The 22959-nt window shown below is 48.7% G+C and overlaps 1 long non-coding RNA gene across 2 annotated transcripts in view; it reads left to right on the forward strand.

Annotated features, from left to right (window-relative positions):
- The window catches only part of LOC118615024, a 28458-nt gene that overhangs the window by 692 nt on the left and 4807 nt on the right, over positions 1-22959 (forward strand). The window contains exons 2-3 of one of the 2 annotated variants that reach the window (XR_004956269.1): positions 1793-1847; positions 20849-20972. This is a non-coding gene — a long non-coding RNA (uncharacterized LOC118615024). Of the gene's footprint in view, positions 1-1792; positions 20973-22959 lie in introns of both variants that reach the window. The other variant, XR_004956268.1, reaches the window with a different exon arrangement.

Below are 22959 nucleotides of genomic sequence, written 5' to 3' on the forward strand. Positions count from 1 at the left end.
TCCACCTACCAGATTTTTTCTTAAGAAAGCTTCAGCCTCCCTCCCCCAACACACTTTACTGTCCTACATTTAGCCAGACAGGACTGTCCCATGCATACATGCTTCCCCAAAACCTTTACTTTTTCTCCCCGCTTATTTTGTCAAGGGGAGTCCAGGAGACTCCTGCCTTGAGTAGGGGAGTGAATACACAATCAAAACACAAAGTTAAAAGTGACAGGGGCTTAAATTGAAGTGTTAAAGAATGCAAGGGAGTTTGGAGAAAGAAATAGTACTTCTGGCTGTTCAAGAGAGCAGGGTGGGGAAAGATCAGGGATGGCATCTGAAGGGCATGGGTAAGTGGGAATGGAAGGACACAACCTCAAGAGCCAGGCCCGGTGCAGAAATGGGAGAGGAAGAGGGAGGAATCTAATATGGGGAAAGATTAATGGGTGGTTTTAACAAGGAATAACTTTGAACTGTTCTGATGCCCTCTTGAAGTAAGAGAGTTCAGGGGATACCCACCTGAGGTGAGGAGAGTTCAGGGGAAGTGGAAAATGCACTCAAGGGCATCCCCACCATGTTTCAGCCCATCAATACCTCCCTGCTCCATCTTTACCATCAGCTGTATTTATAGCTGTGTAGCTTTGATGGCTGCCTCACAGCCCAAAATGCCAGGGTTGTAACCGCTATTGTCAAGCAGCAGGAACCTAAGGCTGTGCTGGGTGCCTGGAGAAGCCTTGTCATTCTGCCTGAGGCCTTTCCACAGCTGTGACTTTGAAGAGCACCTGGCTGGCTGAGAACAGCTGTCCTGGGAGACAGGGATGGAGGTCCTTTTGTCTTAGGCAAAAGGAAGAGTAACATTAGGTGGCAGCAAATGGTTTTCACTGCACTTGAGGCACAGTGCAATGAGATGTTGAGAAGAACAACTGGATGCCAGGGGAAAGCCCAACCAGTGCCCCCTTCTAAGGCTCTCGCTTCAACAGCACAGCATCTTCTGGGTCAGGTCGGGGTTGTCCCTGGTTCAGACTGCCTTACCCACCTCTCTTTCCCCCACTGGAAGCATGTTTTTGTCTTGGTGGTTCAGTAGTGAGACTTTGGAGTCTGACAGACCCAGGTTGAAATGTGGGTTTGCTCATTCATTCACTCATTTGTTCATTTAGGACAAATCCATATAATTTGCAGGGGCCCTATGCAAAATGGAAACGTAAAGCTCCTTGTTAAAAAATTATTAAGAATTTCAGGACAGTAAGAGCAGATCATTAAACCAAATGTGATGCCCTTCAGAGCACAGAGCCCTGTGTGACTGCGCAGATCACACACCCATGAAGCCAGCCCTGAACTCCTTCCATGTGGTGGATAAGGCAGATGAGGGCCCTGATCCCATGGGTTTTACATTTAAGTTGGAGGATACAGATAACAACCAACCAAACATACAATAACAATAATAAAGAGCTTCATACGTATGAAGTCATTTGCTAAATAAACAAGAAAATTTCAGGGAGAGATCAAGTCAGGGTGCTGGGTCCATGTGACTAGGGCAGGAGTAGGGTATGGGTAGTCTGGAGGGGCTTATGTTTGAGAGAGCGCCGAATCACCTGAGGGACAAGAGCAGCTTCCAGGCAGAGGGGCAGCAAGGGCAAAGGCCTTCAGAGAGGCCAGCCTTGGGTAGGTTATTTAATTGATCTGAGATTCAGTTCTTCATCTTAAAATGGGAATTATAGTGATAAATTAACATTTACTAACTATGTGCTGTATGCCAGGGACTGTTCTAAATGCCTTACATATATTGACTCATTTTGTCCCCATTTTACAGAGGTGGAAACAGGCACAGAGAAGACAAGATAAGGACTTGCCAATGTCACCAGCTGGTAAGTGGCAGAGCCTAGACTTGAACCCTGCTGACTGGCTTTAGAGTCCATGCTCTTGCCCACCTGGTGCCTCTCCTGGCCTCCTTGCAGCATTATGGTTGTGAACTGTGTGCCGGATGTGTTTCTGTATGCATTATAGTTTCCTGGGGGCTTTAGGGTCCTCTCTGACTTTGTTTTACCTAGCCCGCCACCCCCCATGTCCACATGCCTATGGGTGGTTGGAGCCAAAATCCGGGCTCACTGGCTTGTCAGTCACGCAGTGCCATTCTGAGCACATTAATAGGCACTGCCTGGAATGTGACCTGGGCAGTGGCAGCCCCTCAGGGAGTTGATGACATCCACCTGCAAGCTGTCACTTATTCCACTCGGAATGCAGTAGCCCTCCTGGTTCCTTGGAAACCCCCACCAGAGCCTCACCTCTCCAACCATTTGGAATGGGTATTTGGGCTTTATGGAGCCCTGATCTTTCTTTATAGAATTTTTATAGAAATGAGGCATCTTTTTTTATGGGAAGGAGAGAAGAGGGAGGGAGCGCTGCTTCAGTTTTTCAAGTTGTAATGATTCCAGTAATTGAGACACCAAATTGCACATTTAAATTGCTTGAAAGTAAAAAATATCATTTTGTAATGCTGGTGTTAATAATGTAAACATTAAAAAGGAATTAAATACTTAGCTATATTGTAGGGCATGATTGCCTGATTTTTCTTCTTTCAACTATTCAACCAGAGGAAATGATTGGCTGCAACACTCAGATATGTTACCATAAAAAGTGGGTCTGGGCTTGCATCGGAGTAGTTAGTCATTTAATACCCCCGTATAAAGGTAGCTGGAAAGGTCATTGCTGCCTTATTCTGGAGGTGAGCTTTTCTTTTCAAGAGACACAGGTGTTTGAGATATGCTGGGACAGACTCCAGTGGGGTCCTAAAATATACCCCAGTATCTCCAGAGCCCATCAGCTCTGTTGGGACACCTTGTCATCTGCTCCCCTTCCTTCACTTTGCTCTCTGGTCCATATCACCTCAGAGAGGCATTTCATGGCCTTTGGCCCTGAGCTAAAGTAGCAGCCCCATCACTTTTGGTCCCTTTTGCCTCAAAGCACTGTTTGACAACAGGTCCTGGTGCACGGTAATCTCTCACTAAATGAAACTGAAGAGAAAAGATGACAGTAGAATATTAACCCAGGTCTTCTCGTCCACTCGTCCCCACCCCTACCCTTACCCCTGTAAAATACTCATCTTTAGAGAGCTGAGGGAGAAGGGTGAAGGGCAAATCAAAAGCAGGTACGGTTCTGGATTGTTCTCGAATTAGCTGTCAAATTTCCTGTCCCATTTCAGGGCAGCTTAGTAAGAGAAGGGAGCAAAACGTAATGAAAAGGACCAAACCTGGCTGCAAGTCAGCCTGCCTGGCTGGTGTTCAACTTACTGTCCCAGAGCTGCTTTTTTCCCTTCCTCCCTGCCCTCTAATTCTTGGCATTCACACCTTCATTTTAGTTCTTTCCCTCATCTTCGAGTTTTATGTTTTTGGCCACAGAGGATACAGATTTAAATCAAAAGTCAGAAGTTTAGATCATTTTGAAGAGCTGTTGATGAGTGGTCTTGCCTTGCCATTTGTTTTATTAGATTGTTTCCTGCCCTTTCCAACATGGTATAAAAGACTCCATGCAGCCGGGAAGAGTGATGGGGCTGCCAGGGTGCTGCCCAGAGGCCCAGGGCTTCCAGGTGACATTGTATTGCAGAGCAGCTATCATAACAGTCTGCTCTTTAGCTTTCTTTTCAGTCACACAGGAATATCAGAGGGGCAGAAATGGGGCTGGTTGACTATCTCTCAGGCTCCCCATATCCCCAAACACTTGCTCAGAAGGTCAGGAGCAGGTTGTTCTCTCACATCACCTGTCTTGAGGACCAAGGAAGAGTAGATAAGGAAACTGAGGTAGGAGAGATGCTAAGCAAATCTACTAGCACTCAGGGCACACTCAGTGTATGAAGATATGGCTGGGGGAAAGATCTGGATCAGAACCGATAGCTCTGGCACTGCCAGGCCCCCGATATCCCCTCATGGCCCCCATTTGCTTTTTATGTCTTTGCTTCTCTCTTCTTAAGTCAGGTATCAATTTAACATGTGGATATGGAGAAAGAGGTTATCGTAGAGGCTGGATTCTCATCAAACCCATTTCCTCTTCTAGGCACACAAACTATATCTTTGCCCTCTGGCATCTAGGTAGGGCCACATGTCTGGTTCTTGGCCATAGGTATTAGGGTAGGCTAACCATTATAACAAACAATCTCCAAATATCAGTAGCTTAACATTACAATCCAGCATGGTCAGCAGATAGCCTCTGCTCAACACAGTCATCCAGAAGGAAGGAACCCAGGTTCCTTACTTCTTGTACCACCACCATCTTCAACTACGAGGCCTAAAAGACAGCATGCTGTATAAGTTTCTAGACCATGGTGACCCCTCTGAGTCTGCTAGTCCAGTAAGAATGGTCTAAAACCAGGAGCCAACTTTGTCCCTTGCAACAGACTGCACTTTCATCAGGGACCTCTTCAGGAGCAGGTGGGAATTTGAGCTGGGCCTCAAATGATTTGTAAGGAGGAAGAAAGCTTCATGCGAAGGGCACCATGGGATAAAAGAGTAGCTAAGAGAGGGGCATCACGTGGGCAGGAATAAGGAGCCAGCCCATGGAGAGTGGTTATAGCATAGTTAGTGATGTGGGTGGCCAGCCCTAAAAGATTTAGGTTTCAGCTGATTGTTCCCACCTCATCATCAGTCAAGTTCCACACACCCAGGGCTGCTAATAGTGGAGCAATCAGAAGGTGAGCCAGGAAGCTTTGGACTTGGTTGATATGGAATCAGGTTCTCAAGCAATGAAGGGGCTTGAAAAAGCAATATTTAGGGCTCTATTTTGTCATTAGCAAATATTTAGTTTTCGACTGACTCCCTTTTGCTGCTCAATAGTCTTTGACTCAAACCTCCTACTATGGGCACAGAGCATGCAAATTAGTTTTGTCATTACTTCAGCCAAACTTAATTAGGGAAGTTAACTTGCTTTGGAATCCATATAATGTATCACAAAATTAAATGAAAATTTTTTATTATCCAGGCCACTCTTTCCTTCTATTAGGATTTTGGAAAGTTGATGGTAATTAGCCACAAGAATCCAGAAATTATTTAATTTTGCATTGAACGAGGTTCAGGTGAAAGGACTACTTACTCCTCAGGTCTGGCGCCTGCCTTGTAGGTTCATGCAACTATTTTATGAGCCACCATTTCCCACCAAGTTTCCTGAAAGACAGCAGGAAATCGGTGAACTGTTTCTGCTGTATTCCCATAAATTGGAGCTACCATACAGTGTGATGATCAGAAAAAATAAAGGGTAATAAAGTGCACCAAATAATCACTGGTGACCTTAGCAATTTTATTAACAAATTTATTTTTCTAATTGGGTAATGTATCTCAGTGCTTGAATCAGGCATTGTAATAGATTTCCACAGTGCAGAAGAAAGAATTAATTGGAATTGTTTGTTCCATGTTTACACTTGTCCACTGGTCTTGTAAACATCGTGCCTGGTTTCCTTGGTCCTCCAGACTCCTCACTTCTGACTCCTCCCCCCCCCCCCACTCCAATAAATAAATAGAAAGCTAAGAGTATAGTTTAACATCAGTGGTTCCTCCTCATGCACATTCCACCACCGTTGGAAAGCTGTATTTCATGGTCAGATTCAGAGGCATTTTGAGGTTAGATTCTGGCAGAATCATTGCTTCCAATAGGTACTTGGAAGTCTGTAAAGAGACCTTTCTCTCCACAGGTAAGAATGAGGAATCTGGGGTGTTGGTTTGCCAGTGCTGTGTCTGGGATTGTCCTTGTCCATTCAGAACCTGGTACAAAATTGGTGAGATGGGCAGATCTGTCCCACTTCATCCTGCCCCACCTACAGTGCCTCTTAGGAAGGTAAGAGGCATTCATTAGCTCTGTCTGCCTTTGGAGCAGGCGGCTCATGCAAGCAGAAACCCATGAACTTGTTAACTCATTCTTTAAAACTTCTTCAAGTAAGATTTTTTGCCTCACAGCTTGCAAGGATTGTAGCATGACAACAAGGAAGCATTTTAAAATGCAAATACTCTAGAATTTCACTGTAATGCTGGCCTCTAACTCATGCTGCACCCCTTCAGTATACTCTAAGATGATGCCATTTCATACTGACTGTCTAGTCTGTGGTGACCAGCATCAGTGCAAGATGCCAGATATGTGAATTATCTCCAGAGTTGGTTTCTCTAGCATATATTAATATAGCCTGCCATGTATAGCGATGGCTTTTGAATGTAGATATGATTACTACAAAGATATCTAGGGGGTGTCTAGACTACCCTCGCTACCAATAGGTCCCTCTTAAGATATATACTCCAGAAAAATATGGATAGGCCCAACATCTTATTTTTTCTCTTGGATATCCTGCAGAATTTGGATGAGGTTCTCCAGACCAAAAATATAGCCCGGATCTGGTCCATCATAAGTGGTTTGTTCATTCCAGGAGCCCTTGTATGTCGTATGAGCAAAGTCGATCATCCGGATGTCAACTTTAGCAATACCTCCAGGAGAGTTGCTGTGGGTTGTCTGCAGAGCCTCCTGAGGATGCTGGCCATCCAGGGTTCTTTCCGTCAGCTCTTGCCCATCATAGATGATGAGGAGAGAGCTAGAATAGAACCGGTATGAACTCTGGCTCCTAATGACCGAGAGGAGGGCCTGGAGCTGGCGCTGGATAGGCTCTAGTAGTTCTGTCCGGAGACGGGTTCCATTGTGCAGGAACTGATAGAGGGCTTGTCTGAATCCCTCGATTGTGAGTTTTCTTCCATAGTACTTGTCTTTGCAGAGAAAGTGCTTCTTATCAATTTGATAAACCTTATGTTAAGAAAGAGAAAATGTGAAGAATTACAAACAAAAAAATTGCATCCACTGCGGTTGCAGCATCACAAGCTAACATAATATATAAACAGATTTCCAGGAGACACAGGGCAAGAATGGCTAAAATGAACAGAATGATGATCTTCCATCATGCACCTATTGGCTTTTACATTTTAAAATGCTTTCTGTGCAAGCCTCTAATAGAAATCCAAGGTCTAAAGATCTTAACCTTACAAAGGTGACCTTCCACCCATGAGAAAAAGAGTTGGATTTCTTTTCTTGTGAATTTCCAATGTCAGCCTCCAAATCATGATTTAAATCCTGGCTTCTGGCCCTCCTCAATTCAAATATTAGCTAACCCAAGCTAGAAAGCTTTAGTAGGAATCTGAAATCACAGCCAATGGCCTTGGAAAGCCAACTAGATTAAATTTTCCCCAACAGTTTATAAAGTTCTTTCTCTGCAGATTCCAAGGAGATAATGGCTCTTGGGGTGGAGTAGGGTAAATTGTTTGAAGATAAAAGACAGGCTAGATCAGGTGTGGATGAAATTTTTGGGCAGCCAGTGTAGCTGAGGGGATCCTGGATATAGGGAAGTTCACAGCAGCTCTGTGGAGCTGGTGGCTTCTCTCCTTGGCACCAGACCCTCTTCCCTCCCTTGTTGTGTCTTGGCCACCAGAAGGGAGCAGATGGAAGAGAGACACTGATGGGGGGACAGTCGCAAGCACCCCTATTTTAATTTGGATGGCATAGGCAGCAGCAAAAGCTAAACTGAGGCCAGCAGCTGGCATAGTCAGGGAAATACTTGGCATGCCTCTGCCTGGCACACCTGGGAAGGGCTGCCCATACCTGGCCAAGACAGTTTCTCAGGTCTTTCCTGCCCTTCAGATTATATGATATATTTATGGGAAACCAGTATTGAAAAAAATCAGAAGGATATAATAGACTAGGTGTGGTTTTGGAGGGTTAGAGATCGGCTGCTAAATTAGCCATCTTAAATACATGATAGCCATCACTTTCTAAATAAATCAGATCAATTTCAGAGGTTTAAGATCCAGAGAGAGATTCCATTTACACCACAAATCATCACACCCCATTCCCTTGTGGACTGCATTCCAAGCCTTTCAAGGGACATCTGTGCAACAAATTTATAGACTCAACTTCCAGCTTCAAGGGGTGGCAGTTTCAATTAAAGAAAGCTATAACATTTACCGTCAAATCGGTATCTGGTTTTGCTTTGAGTAGATAGACTATAAGGAGTGAACGAATGGAGGAAGTTTATTTCCTCCTGTTCTCCCGCAGCCCCTGCTATAAGCCACATCTGAACAGCAAAAATGAGGCGTGGAGTCTGAGCAATAAAAATTAACCAATTCTTTGCCTCGGCTTAGCAGGTTACTACCTTCCCACTTTGTTAAGCCGAACAGGTAGCAAGAACCAGAAAAGGTAGAGTAAGAAGAGAAAATGGCTAATAGGAATTCAGAAGACAGACTGCCTTGTAACATCTGAGAAGGAATTCAGCTTTATCATTTAGAGAATGAGAAATCCACAGAGTGCACAGAGAAGCTCTTTGGCATAGTTCTTTCCCTAGACTCTGTTTACACACTGTCATCAAAACTCTGTTCTCAATGTGGGCAGGACCCACGTGGCCACTGTGGAAAGTTTCAACTGCCAAAGGCCCTGAGACCAAGTTAAAAAATGGTGGAGTTTTGACACTGCTGCTCTGAAACATGCTCTTTAGAAAACCCAAAGTGTCATAGATTAGGATGTGCACTTCCTTGGTTGAAGATTGGTACCTAGCTGCCTACCCCAAAGTGGGGAGCTCTGCAGGGGGCAGTGGTACTGGATGGGAGAGAGCCTTGCTCCACAGTGGAGATGCCAGGATGCCCAGCCCTGCAGTAGATCCTTTGCCACTCACCTGCATTCCGCAAATGCGCACGCCCAGGCAGGCCGAGGTGCTCTGTGCACACTTCGTCATGTGGCGGGCCTTCTTCTCCTCAGATGCATCATCCCCATGCTGCCTGGTCCCCATCTTCAGGTCCAGGATGCAGGGATACTTGTACTGTGACACGACATTTTCCAGCAACAAGAACCCTGGTCACACTAAGTTAAGGAAGATTCAAAGGACACTAAGGCCACTGCCCCACAGGAGGCAGGCAGCACACCTCCAAAGCTGGCTGGAGATTTTCTACTCCGAGCATTATTCCTTCACTCCCATTTTTTTCATTACAGACAAACCCATCGTTGCTGTTAAGAATCCGAGGTAGTAGCTTTGCAGGCTGCTTTAACAGGTCCATTTATTTAGGCAGAATTTATGAGTATGCAAGCTTCTTTTCTTTTTTGCTCTGAGGTTGAAATTTAAATGTTAAGTCTGAAATCCCTGGCAGGCCTTTTGCCCAATTTACATTTTTTTTTTCTGTTTTACAGCAAACTTTTTTTTAAAAATTAGTTTCAAGTATACAGTACATTTGGTTAGACATTTATAGTTTATAAAACGATCCCCCTAATTGCTCCTTCCCTCCTCTGGTTTTCATTTTATGGCAGAAAATCACAAGGCTAAAACCTCGAGTCACTGAATGGGCCAGTACCTTTTGAGAGAAGTGGGTTGATGTTAGCTTCAGAGGTGAATTGCATGAATATTAATTTTAGTGGAATAATTATCCTGCAAAAAGCTCTTTAGGGATGAGGGTTGCAGATGTGTCTTAGTAAATACTGAAACCAGCTGCCCCTTTGCAGGGAGGAGCCCAGTGGTGACAAAGGGACATTTTAAGCCTAAATTTGTGCTCTGAGAACCTGGAAACCTGAAGGGGAGGGTCCACCCATGGACACTTCCCTAAGGAGAGCCATACCCCTTCTCCTCCATCACCTCTGTAGGAAGATCCCTATGGGGAGAATTTAAAGGATAGAAAGGAGGTTGGGATGTGGGGGATGCACCTAGCCAGCCCTTTGAGCCCCCTGCCAGGCATGGCAGTCATCATTCCTATCTGGCCACGGAAACCTTCAGCCCAGACCATTCTTACTGCCCAGATGACAGAGACACAGCCAGTGGCCCAGCAGGGGCACCGTGTTCAGCTTAATTCCCAGTCTGATTCTCCTATAATCGCTGAGTTTTCTTTTGGCGAGAACTGATTTCTTCCAGTCATAGTTCTGAGGGCTTATGTCTCCAACTCTCCCTCACATCTGTCTCTCCTCCTACCCCTCACTTGACCCTCCTTGTCTCCTCTCCGCCCCTATAATATCTCTTTGTCTCTATCACACCCCTGGTCTCCCCTCCACCCATCTACCCCCTCGTAGGTACACCTTCCTGTCCCTGGGACCCTGTGGTGGAAAGGGTGGGCAAGGATACGGTGTCGCTTGTTCTCTGGATACTCGGTGCACAGGCGGGTCAGGTGGGCCTGGTGGCAGTGCAGACCCCAGGGGTTAAAGCTCTTCCTTTCTTCCTGGGCCTGGTTCCCGTCGGGGTCTTCTACCAGGGAGGAGACGTGGGTGCTAAGGTGGAACTCAGACCTCAGGAGTGCTGTGGCTGGGCTGCAGGTGAGGGAAGCACAGGACAATCAGGACATCCAGGGGTCAGAGGCTGGGGAGAGATGCCTTTTCTTGTGACCGATTGTGCTCTCCTGGGCTGGACTCTGACACAGACTGTCTCTGGCTACTCTCCAGGACACTGGTAAGGCCTCAGAGTGCCTTTCTTGCCCCAACTCAGGCCCTGGCACCAGATTTGATCAGGCCGCACTGCAGCCCCACCCTTCCGGAGTCGGGGTGCGGGTGGAGACTCTAAACTCAGATTAACTCATTAGAGTGTGTCACCCCCTCAGAAGGCTGAGATGGTTTAAATTCACTTATAAGTGATCTGGATTATTATCTCACTATTGGGGCAACACAGTAGGGAATTAGAAGGCAGGGGGTTTAGACTGTTACCTTTGAGACCTCAAAACGCCATAGGGGGTAGAAGTCACAGATCCCTGGTTTGCCTCACTCCTGCCCTCTGCATCTTGGCTTCCCCATCTGTGAAATGGAGATAATGTACGCCAGCTTCCTGACGCAGAGCCAAGAGGCTTAATTAGCTTGGCTGAGCTCCTTAGGGAAGGGAGGTACTTTCATTGTATTAGCTCTTTTTTGTTTCCCATACATGTTTTAAAAATCCCCAGGGGTCCTTTTCATCTGAAAAAGGTCAGCTGACATTATCAGTGGTTTTGGAGACCTTTCTAGGGACCTCTGTGCCCTGAGCCACCTGTGCCTTTGAGTTCCCACTGAGTGATACATTGGCCTCTCTCCTCATCTCCTCTGGACTGCTAAGAAAAGGTGGTTTTTTGGAGACATTAGCCACACTTTTCATTCATGTTAACTATTCTGGGGTTTCTGCTCACACTGCCCCTCAGAGACACTTCATGGTCTCAGTGAAATGGGTACTTAATTAAACAATATGTGCCAGATGCCTGCTCTGTATAGGGCTCTGCATGTGCATCAGCATCTGAGATAAATGCATCACAGTCCTCCCTCTAGAAGCAGTGTGAAGAAGATGCATTCCTTTCTTTGATCACATTGGTTATTCTAGACTGAGCCTTCATCTGAATTTCTCTTTTTCTCTTCTTGGGCCTTCATGGTGAGCCATTGGCCTTGTCACAGGTGGGAGCAGGGCTGGTCCCAGGTAGAGACGAGCTCCCAATTTCTGTCACCTGCCAGGTGTCCCTCACCTCTCGAGGGAATGCTGCCACTGGGGGAGGGGATGGGCACCGCCGCTGCCGCTGGCGGTCTGCTGCAGTGTCTGCCATATCGCCACTGCCGCCGACTCCGTGGAGACCTTGAAGGGTTCCCGGTTCTCCTTCAGTGGGTTGGCAACCAGGCTGAGATGGCCGAGGCTGTCTTTCAGGAGGTGCACCGTGATAGTGCCTGCAGAGCACACGAGGGACAGGGGTGGGCAGAGAAACCAGATGGAATTTACCTGAGTGGACACGTTGCAATGGGTGAAATCATTTTGAAGTGTGGCTTAATGACAATGGTCAACCTTCCCTCTTTCCCAACTCCTCTCTCAAGGAAGAGCTGTAACGATCGGCCTGGTTTAGCCTAAACCCGACCTGTTCCGGAATGAGCCCAGTGCTGTGGAGCCTGCAGAAAATAGCCTTGGGCCGATCGTGGACAGCCGCTCCTTTGTCGCACTTTTCTGCTCCTTCACACTTTAGACAAAGCCAGCCCTGTACATTTTGTTCTCACATTCTAGTTCCTCCGTGCACAGTCGCACCTTCCCAGTCACATTACAGCTGCCCCAGCTGGGCCCAACCTTGGGACATCAGAGCTGGTCTTCTGCAGAAAGGGGCCCCTGCCTCAGTGAGGGAAGTCGGGGCCCATCCATTCCTTCCCCTTGCCCTTTGCATCTTCTGTTGTCCTTTCTCCTCCATTTGTCTGTCTGACCAGCTTCTTCCAGGAGGCCTCCTCAGCCTGCTGGGGCTCGGAACTCTTTTTTCATCCCTTCATCCATTCTTACCCATCTCTGGGTTTAATACTGATGCTTGCTATTTTTTTTTTTTTTTTGGTTAGATAACATATGAAGATTATTGGTGGAACATGGTACTTTGATATAAAAAGACTTGTGAGATTTCCCCCACTTACAGTACCTCCTAACCATTGGCATTTATAATCAAGGCATGATCTCCTCTACTTATGAATGTGAAGAGTGTGGGGAAACCCAATGAACAGATGTGCTAATTGGGCTTCTCCTCTGGGATGTCAGCCAGATTGGGTAATTAGCACCGACACATATATTCATGGCTCTGTGGCCATCCCCTTTGGATTTCTCACTCAGGGGGCAGAGTACCAGGCTTTCCCCCCTGGGGCTCAGCACCCAGCCGGTGCCCAGCATCACCAGAGTTCTGATGAAGAGGGAATGATAGTTTTGGTGGCTGCACAGGAGACCGCCCCCCAAATAGTTTTGTGAGAACTGGAAGCCTAGAGTACTTGGTTCCCTGTTCTTCCGGCAGCTGATGCTATGTTTTTTGTTCGCTCCCTCCCCCGCCAGCCCACACTCTTCACTGGTGTTCACCCTGCTTTGTACCTAAGAGGCTGACCCTATGGAGCTCACCAGTGGGTTTGGCTAATGGCGGACATGGGCAGGCAACGAGAGCTGGGAGGAAGTTCAAGAAGTTTATCCCACTGCTTCTCTCCCTGCCGCAGTGTGGCCCTGCCATGACTGTGTTCCTCTGTGGCCTCCTTTTCACTGGGTCAGTAATACCATCCCTACACTTTGGTCTTTCCGGCTTGGGGTGGTTACAGGTTTCCAGCGCTGCTCATCCCTGGTGCCTCACCGTGCCCAGTTGTTCCCTTTATCCTGCATACACTTATGCAAATAGTTCCTTTTAAAAGTTCTTCTCATTTGAACTTCTTTGCATGTACCTCTCATTTTCTGCTGGGACCTTGATTGAAGGTAGGTTGCATGTGATCATGTCCTCCAAGAAATTTCTTTTCTCTCCCTGCCACTTGGTAACCTTCTCTTGGTACCATCCTAAGTGGTAATTTCTGCTGAACAAGCACTCAAGACAGCTGATTTCCTGCTTGTGTCCTGACCAGCCCTCAGGGGCTGGTCAGTGCAGACACTCATTTTCGAGGCTGCTCTATAATTCAGCAAGTCGCTCTTCAGAGCCACCTGTGCCTAGCTCAGCGGTCTCCCTGGGCCACTCCTGTCATCTCACGTTCCCAGTGCCCTAATTTTGCAACCTGAGAGTGACATTCGGTTTTCTCTGGCTCCTAAAAATACTCTGCTTTTCCTCAGCTCATCCCAGGCCTCTGTGTCCTATAAAGTAATAATGATACTAACAATAATACTGTACCTGAACCTGACATTTATGGTTTATCTGAAAACCAGCATGCATCTCAAACCAGGCCCACCAAAGCTGGTCTGCGCATGAGAGCAGGGGCTGATGGCAGGCAGGGGAAATAACCGTGATAGCGATCATCACTGTCATGTCTTTTTTGTCTACTGCGTGCCAGCATTATGTGCTTTTCGTCAGTTACCACCGAGTTGTAGCAAGCCTGACTGTGGTCACTGGGTCTCAAAAAGATGGAATAATTTTCCCAAAGCCACACAGGGGCAGAGCTCCGAGAAGGCCATCCGTGCCAGACACAGATGGGGAAGAAGGAGCAAGCTGTCACGTGGACTTGAGGACTTCATTGGGAGAGTCCGTGTTGCCACACTGTGTTTACCTGTGTGTGGATGAGGACCCCTCTGCTGTTACCCAGTTGTATGCACGTACTGGTCATTCTGTGCCATGGAACAAACAAGCTGTTGTCCCACCATCCTGTGACAGGGTCATCAGGACAGGGACTGGGAGCACCAGGAAGCCCGTGGATGTGGGGTTTATAGTTCCAGTCCTGTTTTCCTGGTCAGGAGCGTTGCTGTGCTCATTCTAGGGAGGGGCACTGACCTGGAAACCACCTCCAGGCCCCAGAGCCTACCCTCTATGTGCGAGAATGGGGAGAGCTCACTGGCCTCTGTGATCAGTGTTGGGGTGCTCGGAGCCTCCTGGCTGCCTGGGCAGCCCAAGAGGTGTGCGGGTAAGGGCAAGGCCCTTCCAGATCTTGTAAAGTTCAAGTTACTCTCCAGTGGACCCCTGGACTTTCCCATCCAGGGGCTGTGGTGACGGCCCTGCTAGAAACCACACAGTCTTCAGGAGCCTGGGCTCAGGATGCCTCTCCGGATGGATAAGAAATGTGACCTTCACTCACTTCCCCAGGTCCTAGCTCTTGTCTAATCTCATCTGTTTTGATTGTCTAAATAAATGGAGGTGAGCAGAGGCATAAATAACCCCAAACCAATAAAACCCAAAAGTCATTTCTATTTCTCAAATTGTCAGAGCTACATGGCCAGGCTCCGTGTCCCTGCCTTCTTGTTCCATCTTCCTGTGTGCCTCTGACTGACTGTGTGTCTCTGCCTATCTTCCCTCGCTCTCCTTTAAACCTTGCTATGGTTCAGCCTAGTCTTTCCCTCTGAAGCCTGGGACCCAGCATAGATAGGGCCTTGCAAACAATCTTGGGTTTCCTGCTCTTGACAGAAGCAGCTTCTCAGTGAAATAGAGGCTGCTAGGGGGTTGGATAGTTAATTTCATTAAGAGCCACGTTGGTCCTGCCCTGGCCTCCAGCTTACCTTGTATGTCCATGGGGACTAGGCCTAACCAGCCCATGGGCTCCAAGCATACTCTTGTCTCTGCCTGGCCAGGAAAATTGGGGACCCAGTGAGAACCTCTGGCTGCCTGCTCGTCAGCCATCCCCAAGCACCTTGACCTGCCACCATGCTAGCTGGGCAGACAAGAGTGCTTCTTGCCACAATTGACATGCCCAGAACATCTCAGCAGTTCAGTTTGGCCGAGGAGCTTCCTCAGCCTCTCTGCATATTCTGTCATTTTTTTTTTAAAGCTTATGAGAGCATTTATTCACCACTGTCTGTAATATGAATCTGGCTTATCTGTTAACCAGCTGGACCTAGGAGCATATCCTCACTAACCCAAAGCTGACAGGCAGACTGGGAAGCAAGAGGGATGCAGCCCCAAGATGCTGTCGTCATACCTAAGGAGCCCAGTAAAAGGTCCAGGGTGAGCTCCTGGCTCGGGGAGGCTGCCTTTGAGAATGACATCTCCGCCCAGCATCCTCGATGTCATCACAGTGCAAAGTGGTGAGCAGGAAGAGGGTGCACTCAGTGGTCACTCCAGAAACAGCCCCTCTCTCTGGAGCTGTTCCCATCAGGGAGAAAAAAGGAGATCCCTATGGCAGCCTTGTGGACACTAGAGTCTCCCTGACCTGAAGTCACTAGCTCAGTGACCCTGGGCAAGTCACATCCCCTCCTTCATTGGGCAAGATGAATCCCTAAGCACTGGCATTTGAGGAGTCCATCTCTTTAGTAACAGTATCTGCTCTAGCCAAAAGCCACACTCGGGAGCCACACCTTGGAGCTTTGAATCCTGGCTCTGCCTCTCACTGGCTGTGTGGCCTGAGGCAAGTCAGGTAACCTCTCTGTGCCTCAGTCTCCCATCTCAGTAGGTGGTTGTGAGGATTAAATGAGTTCGTACGTGGAAACTACTTAGAGTTGTGTTTGGCACTGAGGGAACACTAAGGATTAGCTGATGTTACTTTTCTTACTGGGTGAAACAAGACGTCTGTACCACCTGAGCACCCTTTGAGGGTTCCTTTCCCACCTCAAACCTGATCTCAGCTACCCGCCCCAGGCGTCTGAGAGTAAGAGTCCTGGTTCTGGGCCTTGTAGTATCTCCATAGACATGCGTTTTCTTAGGTAGTACCTGGATTGTGGCTAGCGAGTGAATCAGGTTCTGTATCATTGGAATCTCATGTTTGGGTGTCACCCCAGTTCAGGGTCTCTGCCTCATCTTCACCCTCGGTTGGGCTGCATAGTCTCTCACTTGGAGGGTGTCTGCAGTTCCCTGAAGCAGTTGTCTGGAAACACAATCTCTTGAGTAAAGCCTGGAGGCAGAGACGGAACCGTTCTCCGTGGCTGTTGATTCATGTAGCTATAATGCTGTAGCTCAAATTAGTCCATTACCTTTAGCAGAGCACCAAAGCAGCGGGCATTGGGGGTGGGCCCAAACTGAAGCGGGGAGCAGGGCAAAGTAGGGGTCTGGACAGTAGACCAGTGCCCAAGCATACTCAAGAGTGGTGTTGTCCTACTCCCAAGGGGGATGGGCACATACGGATAGGGCTCAGGGAGCGAGCACACCAGGGCGGGGTCCTAGAGACCAAGCAGCTTTGTTCACTTTCCTGCTTTGCCTGCGCCTGCCCTTCCAGAGCTGTGTTGAAGCTTGAAATGCTGCAGGTGGGAGGCCGCTCCACACAAGGATCTGCCACCATTTGCTGGGTTGAGTTCAGTTTCACAATGACAGATATTAATTCCAGTGGGTATTCTGACAAGATGGGCAGTGACCCATAAGCAATGGGTAACACCAGCCTGGGCCCCCGGAAGGCCCAGGGGAGGCCTGCACAGACTTCACTCCAGCCGTCCATCCCCATTTCACAGTGTCTGATACTCATCCGTCCTGTCTCAGACTCTTAAGAGGGCCTGGTAGGCTGAGACAAAAGCAGTGCCTAGGGCACAGGCCTTGGCCTCCTACTAGTGGATCTCAATTTAGAGCATGATGACATCAGGGATTCTGATTCCCAGGTCTGGGCTGGGGTCCAGGAACCTGCACACACACATGCATACACACACACATACACACACACACACACCAGCGAGTCTGGTAAAATTGGTTGATCCCAGATCACATTTTGAGAAACAATGATGTGGATAGGCTCCATCCTTCCCAGTTATCTCAATCATTGAAATTCAAGTGAGTTTTTGACCGACTTGTTTGGATATTATCATTGCCTTCACTACAAATACTTGGACAAGGAGGGCAGAATCTTGTAGTCATGACAGCTAAAATCCTTTAAAGGGGATCTTTTCTCTGAGTACTCATGCCATTGCAGGGCTGGTGGCTGGCGGAGTCATGGCCTGAGCCCTGTGAACTGTGTTTACCAAAGGCTGAAGGCCCTGCCTGGAGGTCCCTCCTGGAGGTCCTGTCTGAAGGCTCTCAATAGGCAGCCCTCCCCACCAGCCTTCTCTCCCCAGAATCCAGCTTGTGGTCAGATGAGAGCACACACTGATCCGTGCCCAATTTCCCCAGCTACACCTGGCAGGCAGCCCATGCCTCTAGCTTTACCCTTGGATGAGGGCAGGAATTCTGGTTTCCTAAACCTGCCATGTCCAAGCTCTTCCATGTCCTGAGAGCCCAAAGCTCCTACCACCTGCCTAGGTCTCCAGCAGGAAGCAAAGAAGGCCTCTACCTGTCCTCTGTTTACCAACCACAGTCACAGGATCCAGCCATGGCATTCCCAAAGCCAGACTAGAATGCCTCATTTTATTCCATTCTCAATTCCTCAAAGCCTCGTGGCTCCAAATTCTATTATACTTCAGACCTGGAGGCTTGAAGAGTTCAGAGAAACTAGGACAGTGAAGGCCAGCTGGGCTGCAGGAGAAGGGCGTGTCTCCATGGCAACTGCCGCACACACCGCAGTGCTTGAGGAAGTGGTGGGTGCATGCAGACAAGCCCAGTGTGTTGGTCCAGTGTGTTGGCCCCGAGCCGTGTATGCTGCCCATATGCTCACCTTTGTACTGTGGGGTGAACCGCTTCATGGCCAGCGGCAGGGATTCATAGAACCTCTGCTCCTGGGAGATGAGGGGCTTGCATACGGTGTCTTCATCATACTTCATCACACTCAGGTGCCCCCCGACCTGATGCAGGAAGGGCTCCAGTTGCACACCCACCCTGGCGTCCCCAGCATCTGCACTATTCTGCACAACCATGGCCTGAGGTAGAAGTGGTAGCTCTAGGACAGAAGGCGGGGCTGTCAGCGGTCCTCAACTTTCTCTTTGGGCTTTATCGTTGTCATAGCATAGTAGTCTTCCCAGCTTTGGGCTCTCAGCAGAGACTCTGAAAAGCAGAAGAAGGTAGAAATGATGTGAGGGAGACAGTGTCTTGGGGGGCAGCACTCAGAAGGACCCCTAGTCCCCAGCCATAATCCAGCAATAGTTTTAAACAAGACTACCAATGTGCATCGATTAGTTCTGGAATAATCTGTTGTCAGAAACTAGTAACAGTGGTTGCCTCCCAGGAGCAGAGCTGAGAGGGAGACTTTCTCCTAAATATGGCTATGTACCTTTTGCATTTAAATATTCAAACATTTTAAAAAAAACAGTACACACAACTGTAGGCTTCCAGAATACAGAAACTGTGTGTTAACTTCTGTCATGTTTCCTGCATTTCTTAAGGAACCTTAATCCCAGGGCCAAGAAGAGAGCAGTCCCTGTTGTTGGGGTAGTCGACATCTGGCAGGGGTCTGGAAGTACAGGAATGCTTCATTTTGTGTAGCATAGCTGTGTACTGTCAATTTGCATCATGGCTCCACAAATAATTGCTGTGTGACCTTGGGAAGTTACTAAAACTCTCTCAGCTTCAATGTCCCCATCTGTGGAATGGGATAATAATGATCTCTACCTCATGGACAGAACTGAGATAAAGCCCATGAGAAGGTTAGCCCAGGGTCCAGAGCTAAATGTGTAATAAATGTGATTTATCATGATTATTTCTGGCATTAAACCCAAGTCACCCACAGGTCACTGGCTGTACTGGAACAGGACCCTGGTTTTCTGGCATTATTGGTGGCTCATATTTTCCCAAAAGCTCTGGGTTGTAGGAAAGGCAGACTTTCTCATCATCACTTTGCAAGTGAAGAAAGAGGCCTGAAGTGTCTTGCCTGGGGCTGGGCGGGGTCCAGGAGCAGAGGTGGAAGTAAAGCGGGGCTCCTTGTCTCTGGGCCTTCTCTTCCGCTACCCAGCTGCTGTGTTTTCCTCCCAAGGGGAGGGGGCTTGCTGGACCTCAGGCAAATGCTGGGACTCAGGCTGGAAATACAGCTCCTAAAGACATCTTGACTTTGTCTCAGGAGAGTGCCAAGGAGACACTGTGAGGGGAGGCTCTTCTGGCTGTATTTGTCGTGTCTGAGAGGACATTCCCACAGCGGTACCCATCACCGCCAAGTTATTAATACTCTCCTCTGCTGGACTCCCAGCCGAGGATGTGACCAGACTGAGCAGAGCTGGGTATGATGAACCCTCTAAATGACCTTAGTCCAGGCCATGGGCATGGCTGGCTGGCTCCATGCATAACAGTGCCTATCAGTTTGTTCAGGACCCTGGCTCAGGCTCCCACTGCCCTCCCAGACCTCTGACACCAGGTGGCACTGAAAGCTTCTGCTTGGCTCATTTTCCCCAGGGTGCCTCTCCCACATTGGCTACTATTCTTCAGGCTGCAGAGCACCCTTTGGAATGGGGGAAGGGTGTTCAGGCTGGTTCGTGGGTTTGCTTTGCTGGATGCAGTTTGAGGCTCCCAGGAGCTGCCTGCGTGGCTGGAGTGTGGCTGGCGAGGGTGGAGTTACTGGGGCAAGGCCTGGGGTGGGGAGGCCAGAGGCCTGATGGCCAGGGGGCTGTGCCCAGGCCTTTCCCCAGCTCTGCTTCAAACAGAGGTGAGCCCTCCTGGCAGCCTCTTCCAGTCTCTGAGAAAAGGGGTTGGTGGCAGGCATCTAGATACAGAGGGAAATCAGAAATCGGCCCAGGGATGAGTCGATGTCACAATTGCTTGGCAAACCCAATCCTACTTGCCAGTTTGGCGAAGGCCACGAGAAGAATGAAGGGAAAAACCAAGATGAACCAATATCACTCCTCTCACTGGGATCAATTGTGTGTCGGCCTTTGCTAGCTGATGTGTCCCCAGGGAGAGGGAGTCAGAGGCTCTTCTGGTGACCAGAGGGACAGCCAAGTTGTAAAATTCATTTATAGCCACTCTTGGAAGGAGTCTAGGTCCTGTCCCTCACACATGTCTCTCTAGCGCTGGGCCCAGCACTAACCAGTCTTGCTGAGCAAGTCTCCAGGCAGTGTCCTAGCAGACCCTCATGCTCCCGTGCTGGGTGGTCCCTCTGCCATTCTTTCCCCCGACACCCTGTCTCCCTAAGGAGCTCTAAGGGCAGTGACAGTGTGGGGGCAAATAATAACAAATAGCAATAAACATAGTTCCTTGCCATGAGCCAGGCAATGTTCTAGGTGCTTTATATAGACGAACCCATTTAAGGCTTACAACAACTGCATGAAGTAGTGTTATCAGCCCATTTTACAAATGAGCAAAATAAGGCACAGAAAAGCTATGTAACTTGCCTGGTGGACCCAGCTGGTGTGGGGAGAACAGGGATTTGAATGCAGGTAAATTTGAACATTAGCCCCAGAGTGCACTTACCCACCATGCTGCAGGAAGGCTGAGGGCTGTTGTTTATCTCCTTTGAGAATTAGATATTTGAGCTCCAAGGAAGCTGGGACTTAACTACAGTCACCTACAAGGACAGAACCCAGGTTTTCTCATCTCCCAGGCCTGGTCTCTCCTACCCTGATGATAGCATGTCCTAGTGGTAGGTGGGTTCCACACCTTGGAAACCATCAATAGAGGTTGAGGGAGGCCTACCTAGACCTGGGGCTTTCTGGCTACGGGTGTCAACCAGACCTGAGAGGCACTGTCATTCCCAGACGTTCTCAGGAACCCTGGCTTAACCTTCTCAGAGAGCATGGAGCAAGTGAGGATGACCCTGGGCCTCCGAGACAGCCTGGAGCACAGCACAGTGACACAAACCCTTCTGCCTCTGGACATGAGGTAGGTGGGTAGCATTTGGGTATTTGCTGGGTGATTAACTTGTACTTTTTAAAAAGCTGTACTCAACAGCTGGGGAAACAGGCCTTTCCTCTCAAGGATTGTCTTAGGGTGTATATTTGGTGGCATCTCCTCAGACTCCTCCCTCTCTTGAGCTGTGTGGCTGTGGTTCTGCTCAGGTTGGTGGGAAGGGGTGGAGGGAGGGTGGATGGGCAGAGACTTCAGTATGCAGAGCACCTGCCTGAGCTGGACAGGAGGCTTTGCTGCTGCTCAGGAAGGCATTCTGTGGCCTCCCCTTGGCACTGATGCTGACCTTGGATTCCCAAAGAAGCTTGAGGTTTTTCATCTATTGCTGTCTTGGTGTGTAGCCTCCTGCTCTGTAGGACAAAGGTAGGGAAAGCCTCCATTCTTACCATTCCTCCCTTGGAAGCCCCAAATAAATAATTCAACTTGACAGACCTTTCTCAGCCTAACCTTCCTTTTGCCACATGCAGGCACTTTTGTCATTGGCATGGGCCTTGGCCTTTGATCAATGCCTCTGGGCCCTGTTTCTGTTTCCTAAGACCACTGGGCAAGGACGCAGGAGCCCAGGTCTGTTCCAGGTGTTCTTACCAGCTTGCTGGAGCCCCCGGCATTCACTGGGTAACAGTCCTAAGTCTTGGTGTTTCACCCACTGCCACAGCCTTGTCATGATGCTCAGATGACAAAAGGCATAGCACTCCTTTGTGGAGGCCTCTTCCCAGGCGTCTCCTCCACGAGGTTTGTCACTGCGTGGGTGACTCTCAGAACTGACTCAGCTTGAGTGCTGGGAAGGAGGGTGAGGCGTTTGTCTAAGACAGGACCTCACGCCCCCTCTGACACTCTTGCTAAATACCCTGGGCTCCCTTTAGTGCTTTGAAGGGAGACAAACGTCCTCCTCTCCAGCCCAGCCTCCTCCCACAGCCCCACAGCCTGGACCCTGCACCCAGCATCCTTCCTAGTGTTCCTTGGGGAGGGGCAAAAGGGAGTAAGGATGAGGGAGGGAGAGAGGGAGGGAGGGAGGGAAGAGGCAAGATGCCCCCAGCCAGAAGAGCTCAGCTTAAAGACTCACCTCCCTCAGGAAGAATAGCCAAATGGCCTCAGGTCTGTGTCCTCCTGCTCTGTCACTGGGCAGTTATGTCCTGAATGTCATAACTCCGGGCCTCACTCTAGGGGATTCAAGGGCTAGTTTTTCTGATGGGTCCTGGCCATTGGGCTGGTTGTTCCATGCCCCGGGTTGTCTGTGTCAGTGCGGCCCTGCGGGGCCTGAGTGACAGCCAGACTGCCGCTGTGTTGCAAGACACTCCCTGGTCTGAAAGGGGCACAGGCAGCAAGGCCTGTGGTTGTATTTGGCTTCCAGAGTAGGGACAGATGACGATACCAGGGATGTCAGACACAATGACAGATGCCACCTGTCACACTGAGGTGGGTGAGTACATCGTGGCTTGTTACTACCAGCCAGCACATTTTCTATCCTGAGAGCCTATGTATGTATAGTCCCTGCCCATGTGCTAAACCTGAGTTCATTAAAAATTTCAGAAGTTTTTTTTTGTTTGTTTCTGTTTCATACTTCCCACTCTCATTTTCTGGAAGACGGCAGGTAAAACCACAAATCAAACTTGTCAGAGTTCAGACTTGGACTAAATCAATCATGAACAATATATCAAAATCTATCAATTCCTTATATCTGGAAACAAGTTGGTTAGCCATGGTCATTGTCAGGGCTGCTCACAAATATTCTGGGGTTCCCTGCAGGAACATGATATGACTGCACTTCCCCTGCCCTTTAAAGGTAAGTGTGGCCACATGATTTGCTCTGGCCAGCATGATGTGGATGGGAGTGACGGGTCACTCACTCACTGAGTTGGCTATGTAGCATGACAAAAATAAATCTCTGTTATATGAGGCCATGGAGATTTGGGGATGGTTTGTTACGCAGCACAGCTCAGGCTGTCCTGACTAATTCACCAGC

Source organism: Rousettus aegyptiacus, unplaced genomic scaffold, assembly GCF_014176215.1.
Source record: "Rousettus aegyptiacus isolate mRouAeg1 unplaced genomic scaffold, mRouAeg1.p scaffold_m13_p_1, whole genome shotgun sequence".
NCBI classification, from domain to species: Eukaryota; Metazoa; Chordata; class Mammalia; order Chiroptera; family Pteropodidae; genus Rousettus; species Rousettus aegyptiacus.